This window comes from Gracilinanus agilis, chromosome 6 (assembly GCF_016433145.1).
Source record: "Gracilinanus agilis isolate LMUSP501 chromosome 6, AgileGrace, whole genome shotgun sequence".
Classification (NCBI taxonomy): Eukaryota; Metazoa; Chordata; class Mammalia; order Didelphimorphia; family Didelphidae; genus Gracilinanus; species Gracilinanus agilis.
Genome location: NC_058135.1, coordinates 44,848,866 through 44,855,923, shown reverse-complemented (window position 1 = coordinate 44,855,923; position 7,058 = coordinate 44,848,866). Strand labels below are relative to the sequence as shown.

Here is a 7,058-nt window from a genome sequence, read left to right as displayed (position 1 = left end):
ACAAGCCTAGAAATGTTTAAAAAAAAAAAAAAAAGACAAGCCTAGGGGCAACTAGGTGGCTCAGTGGTCAGTCTGACCTCAGACATTTCCTTGTTGTGTGACCCTGGGCAAGTCACTTAATCCCCTACCCCCTACCACTCTTATGCCTTGGAACCAATACACAGGATTGATTCCAAGACAGAAAAGACAAGCCTAAGAAGAGCCCATCATCAATAAGCTGGACACTTGATGAGTAATTCTTTAGCCATAGCTGCCCATATGCCAGACGCCATTGAGGCTGTGAGGTTAGCACGGCTACTCACAAGCTCTGATAATCCAGCACGGAAGGTTGTCAGGAGGATGGAAACTCCACACTCAGTTTACCCCTTGTGATTCTTTTTACAGTGACATTCACTTGCATTGAAATTATTGCAATCAATATCCTTATTCAGCTCAAAGGAGACACAGAAAAACAGTATAGGTTCATGGCAAAAACAATCACAGCCACAGACTACCCACTATCCCAAAATAAACCCCTGTAGAATCCCCTAGAGTATAGACATTTCCCTTAGAATCAGCCTAGCAAAAAAACAGCAGTGAGTTAATGCAAGTTTCTAAAGTTCTCAGCAAGAAAATACCTGGCCTGAGTTTGTTCCCAAACTCCTACAGACCATAGAAATAGTGAAACACAAAGAAATTAAGGCAATGACAAATTAGCACAGAATCACCCTACCCGAACTGTATTCTTAGTGATCTTATAACAGAAAGAACACCATGGGAACAAAACTTGGACCAGACTGATATTATTGTATCTTATTGAATGTAATCAACTACCATAACTAGCTCCTTGATTGATGATGGGAATTAATAGTATAACGTAACTATATACATAATATAATTAGTTAAAATATAATTAACTATTATGCTTAGCTAGGAACTGATGTACTTGTACCTTACACATGGCTGAAAATAATAAGATCAAACTAAGCCAGACTGTAATGAATAAATTTTGACAAGCTTGCTTCTTTTTTTAGCCACAGTAAGATAATTAGTAAATGTCAATCTTATGATGTTTCAAAAGTTAATATGTGGGGGGCAGCTGGGTAGCTCAGTGGATTGAGAGCCAGGCCTAGAGACGGGAGGTCCTAGGTTCAAATCTGGCCTCAGACACTTCTCAGCTGTGTGACCCTGGGCAAGTCACTTGACCCCCATTGCCTACCCTTACCACTCTTCTGCCTTGGAGCCAATACACAGTATTGACTCCAAGATGGAAGGTATGGATTTAAAATAAAAAGTTAATATGTGATTTTGAATGTATGGGAAGAAAAAAACCTGTATGAGATCATAAAGAAAAGAGGGTATAAAAATTAAAATCAGCAGGTGGCACTTCAGATAGCCACTGCAAATCTACTGGGTCTCTGGCTCTTCTCACATCATTTTCACTCAATTGTCCCACCCCCAAGGGGAACTGGACTGCTGGTCACCCCCAGCACCCATAAAACAAAGAAAAATACTAAAAGGGCTTCATTTCTATGATATATTTTTTTGTATTTTAGGAGCAGATGGTTCTGAGAATCAGACCATTCTTAGATATAGTCTAAATTTAAGAAATAGATCTAGTTCTGAGGTGTGTTATAAGCTTGACAAACCACAGGATTTTGAAGCTGTGAGGGGTTGAAAATTTTGGTGGGAGTTTGATAAACGTCTGGAGAACAGTTTGATAAACCACCTCTACTTATTTATTCGTAGGAGAGTAGGGATATAGGAGAGTATATCTCCTATATGGTATAACTATGCCTAAAAATCTAAACTCCTAAAATCTCCAAGAAACCCTAAATCTAAAGATCTTCTTGCCTGACTAAGCAGGCCTAACTAAACTACACTGTCTAACTAAGATTATGATTCACTATCTATCTTTCCTAAGATAAATCAATTAATATTAATCTCCAACACCTCCTTAAAAGCATTTCTTCTTCCTCACTCTCAATGGTGAAACTGCCCGTCACAGTGACACAGACAGTTCTCCCATACCCTCAAAGTGCTGAGAAGAAAAGCCCTCAGAGTCAGGCCCTTCTCCCTCAAAGTGCTGAAGAGAAAACCCTCAGAGATAGACTTCTTCTCAATCAATATCTAAATTTAAACTCTCAACCATTAACTCTAAGATCCTCTTGACAGAGAGAGACCAACACAGACCCTCAGACCTCCTGCTCCCTCAGAAACAAGAGAAAAATGGAGACCCCTCTTAACTAATTTTTTCTCCTTTTATAGTCAATCTCTTAAAGATATGGAGGGCCAATCTACCTGTTACTATCTCTTAAAGCAACAGTATGAGATTAAGTAACTACTTCTAACATGGAAACTCTGCTCTTAATGAGACAGATTGAAATTAAGAAAATTCCATATAACAATATCCTCCCTGAGATCCTTTGGGAGAATATACTTTCCAAAGGGATCTTACAAACAAAACTATTCTATATTCTATATTAGAAACAGGAAGAAGAAAAGAAAGCAAAAAGAAAATCTTGCAACATTACAAATATTTACAGTTACAGAATAACAAAATTCTGACTATACAGGAAAAAATCTAATTATATTAACCCAAATTCACTACCAAAAAATATGTAAGAACATTATATACACGTTATATACATATAATATCCCCCCTTAGGTGGATAACATCCCCCCTGAGGTGGGTGTTGATCAATACTTATAATCCTTTGCAATATCCTAAATCCTAAATAACATAGCTTATACACTTACCTATTTATTATTCATTCTATTTCAAACCTTTATGTACAAGAAAATCAAACTTTTCATTGAAACACAAAATATAAGTTCAGTGTCCTTGAAAATAATGTCCAGTTGTCCAGTTGTAGTAGTCTTTGTAGTGTCATTCTTGATTATCAATTTTGAAGGAAGGTATTCTCTTCACATGCAAACAATGGATCCACGATGCTTTTTCTCCTATCTTGATTGTTGTAGGGGTTGTTAAAAGTACTTTCAATGGACCTTCCCAGGCTGGTTGAGTTCTTCCAGTGAGCTGAAAGTTCTTTATAGAAACTGTATCTCTGGGATATAAATCATGCAGAGAAAAGTCTATTGGTCCAGCTTGCACTAAGGCTCCTGATTCATGTAGTTCTTTTATATTAATTTTCAAATCTCTTATTTATGTGGCAATTGTAGTATCCCCTCCTAATAATATACTGGGTTAAACAGCTTTGCATGAAAAAGTAGATGACCAAACAGCATCTCAAATGGTAAGATGTATAGATCTCCCCTTTGCCTACTTCACAGATAGAACAAAGCCAATGGTAGGGCATCAGGCCATTTCAAATGTGTCTCAGTACATAATTTGCCAATCATGGTCTTTAATTCTTTTTTCATTCTCTCTACTTGTCCTGAGCTCTGTGGGTAATATGACATGTGAAATTTTGGTGTAAACCTTAGGCATGAATATATTTGTGCTAAAACTGAATCTGCTCTGTCAAGAATTTCTCTAGCTATGAATGGGCTGTCTTTTTTGTCCTGCCAAAGAAGTTTAGTGTGGGAAGCCAATAAGAGAATAGATAAAAATCTGAGACTCCTTTTTTGACCCCTTTTATGATCCACACCTTTTCTTATTGAAAAACATTATAGCCTTCTAGGAAAACTTTAAGTTCTTAGTAAACCAGCACTTAATGAGTTAACAGCCTTTTTTCACTCAGCAGAGTAAAGCTGCAGCTGTGGGTATATCTCTCTAACTGCTCCAGGCATCCCAAGGTCACAGAGTGGCAAGCTCAGGCAAAATAACTTTTAGATAAAGTGAGGCTCATTTTTAACCTTGAGACTGTTTCTCATCCAGCATTATCTTCATGAGAAAATTCTTTGTAAAACTATAACTTTATTGTGCTTTGATGTGACATAATTTGTGTTTCTGCGCAAAGGCAAAGTTTCAGGGGGTTCTTTTGTGTGAAATGAGTCTTAAAGTATATATAATAAACTCCATGCTCCGGGAGCCAGAGCTGAAAGCATGAAGTAAAAGACAACTCCCTTGTCCTGTCCTTATCAACTAAACTGTCCTTATCAGAGATGATAAAGAGATCCTCGCAGTTTAGAAGAGAATTCACTTAAAACTTCAAGAAAAGCCAGGTTAGGAGGTAGATACTCTTGTCCCTTTTGATTTGGGTATTTGAAAGCAAATTCTATGCCATCTTTGTGAAATGCTGCAACTCCTTCCCTGGCCTTGATCTGATCCAGCCCAAAGGTGAGAGCAAATCTTTGGGCCAATTCTTTAATGCCACTGACTTGAGCAGATGTCCTGTCCAAGTTGGGGCCTTGCTCTTGAACAAGCTCATTAAATAACTGCTGTAAACTGAGAATGCAGGTTTTTGCACACTGAATCTTTTCAATTTGCCTTGTTTTACTCAATGTCTCCTTAATGATATCACCATAGTCATTGGAATACTTCATGTAGTGTTTTAAGATATCAGCAGCTACATGCACGTCCACAATATCATAGATGATAAGTTTGCTAAAGGCCACCAAAAGATTTCTTCTCTTCTGTAAAACCTCAATCTTGTTAGATTCATCTTCCTCATCAGTGATGCTTCCTCATCATGCTTTGGTTCTCCTCATCCTGGTCAATAAAGACATGGTCCATCACAAAACTAAGGAGCTGAGACTGGAGTCTAGTGTCTGGATTAAATGCCAAAGGCTGAAGCCCCTGCCTGCCCCCTATCATTAACTGATGGCTGAAAATCATCAAAAGGTCACAAAGCAATATGAAAGCCTCTTCTTTGAATGGGGTGTTAACATTGAATAGGCACTGTTGGCAAATGGCTAAAAAATATTTCACAGTTTTCCTCAATACCAAAAAATCCTCTTTAGAAGGAAAACGATCAGTTATTTTTACCAACTGCCAGAGAATTGAGTAATGGGAACACTGAAGTGTCTGAACTACTTTGCTCTGGCATGGCTCCATGCTCAATTCCAGTCCTCAGTAATCTATAGCAGTTACCAAATAGATATCATTTTGTAAGATCATTAGCATTGTGAAAAGAAGTTAATCTCTTTAGTGTTGAGAGAACATTATAAATATCAGCAGCAACAGCTTCTTCTCCCTCTTGCAAGAGATCTTCTACAGAATGATTAAAACAATTCACAAATTCATCTATCAGCTGGCTCCAAGCTATGTCAACTCAATTTTGGATTGTATATTCTTCACTACATAAGATACTGTAAGTTTTACTGCAGGATTCTAGAACATCTGGTACTACATGTTTTTCCACAACAAATTTAATTTGCTTTAAGAAGACATCCAGATGCTTTTCCATTCTGCCTGTGCTATAGATTTCTAGGTCAAAATACTGCAGAAGTTGAAGCAGATTAGCTACCTTCTCAGCATCAGCAGAATACTTTGATAGCAACATAGGAAGTGCAATAATAAAATGTTCAGTCCATTTGTTTATATCATCAATTTGAGTTTTTCTTTCTTTGGCAGTTAGCACTCTTTTGCCAGTCCCCCTTCCCACTGGAGGATGGGCTTCAGCAGTCTGACAAATTGTACAGATCATCAGCTCTATAAGACTACTCTCTTACCAGTCAGACATTGCTTCTCCTTAGACAGGTTCTTCTAACAGTAATTCTGTCATACATTCCCAGTCTTTTAATAGTTTTTGAGAACTCTCCCACTAACTGTCCACCAAGTAAGCTGCATGTTCATGCAACTCACTTTCAAGAAAGAAAAGAACCAGCATCCTAATAAGGTTCCCATTGGGATTATTTCGACCCTTCCTTTTTGCTAATGCTTCTTCTGCTTGGGGGTCATGCCTGCTAAATAGCTTTTTGTGAAGGAATTCTCCTGCTGCTACTGCAACAGGCCAGTGTGCTGAAAATACCAAATGGTACACATTTTCACAATCTTCATTAAAAAGTGCTTCTTAACTTCCATGAAGTATTAAAGTAACTAATCGAATGGCTTCCACAGCAACATCATACTCCTTATCAAGTGTCATTGATACAATGGGATCTTTGAATCTGTTAGTGAATAATTCCAGTTTGGGGAACAATTCTCTATTGGTATACAGACTCTGGAGAACTTTTAAACACTTCAGCCTTACTTCACATTGCCTATCATGAAGAGTCCAGCCAACATATTTTAAATAACTGTCATTTAGGAAAGCATCACTGTACATTTTCATCCATACTCCAATTTCTTCAATACAAATGGCTCTAATTTCAGCAATTGCATCACAGTATCTATGAACAAATATACCCTTAAAATAGATTTCATCATGTTTTCGATTCCATCTTAATTTTCTTGTAGCTCTTTGCATTTCTGAAGTAGTAACTCCAGCCTTTCATTAGCTCTCTTACCAATCATTTTGTTTCTTTCTGCTTCATGCTGTCTTTGTGGGTTATCCTGATGAATACTTAGTTTTAAGGTAACATTCACCAGAGCAGTCATAAGCTTCATAGCAGCCAAGGTACTTGTATGCCTAAAAGCTCTGACTTGGGAATCTGATAAAGCAGTCAGAAGGGAAATTACTGTATCCATCATATACTCATAATTTATGCTATATTAGCACTGTTGAATCAGAACTTCAATAAATTTACAAAAGTTTGAGTGAAATGTTTTCCATTGCAGTCCAGGATAATCACCACTGTCCTCATCAAATTCTTCAGTCATTTTTCTGATGTCTTCTGCATTCTGCATATTTCTGAACATCTCACTTCTTACAGTACCTTGACATCCTAAACAAAGAAGTTGATTAAATCCAGAAGTGCTATGTCCCTGTTCTGTTTATATGATTCAATTCAGTCATCACCAGAGATTGCATTGCACTTTTCCCCAGTTTTACTACTTCAAATAATGTGACAGGCTCCCCTTCTCCATTCTGTTGAGGATGGCCTTTAGCTCTTCCACAGTCAGCTCCTCTAATTCCACCTTTAGAACAGTTCTTCTCACCTGGTGACTTTCAAGGTTTTTTATTTGTAGATGGAGGTTGGTCAGGACGGTCCCCTTTTCTTTTCCCTTTGACCTCTGTTTCTTCAAGCTCACTGCCAACATCTGAATGGGCAGTAGTTTCATGGAATTCTGA

At 37.7% G+C, this 7,058-nt stretch overlaps 1 pseudogene; it reads right to left on the bottom strand.

Moving 5' to 3' along the window:
• Nucleotides 1–3,443: 3,443 nt before the first annotated feature.
• On the bottom strand, nt 3,444–6,700 carry LOC123252228 (annotated as a pseudogene).
• Nucleotides 6,701–7,058: the final 358 nt, after the last annotated feature.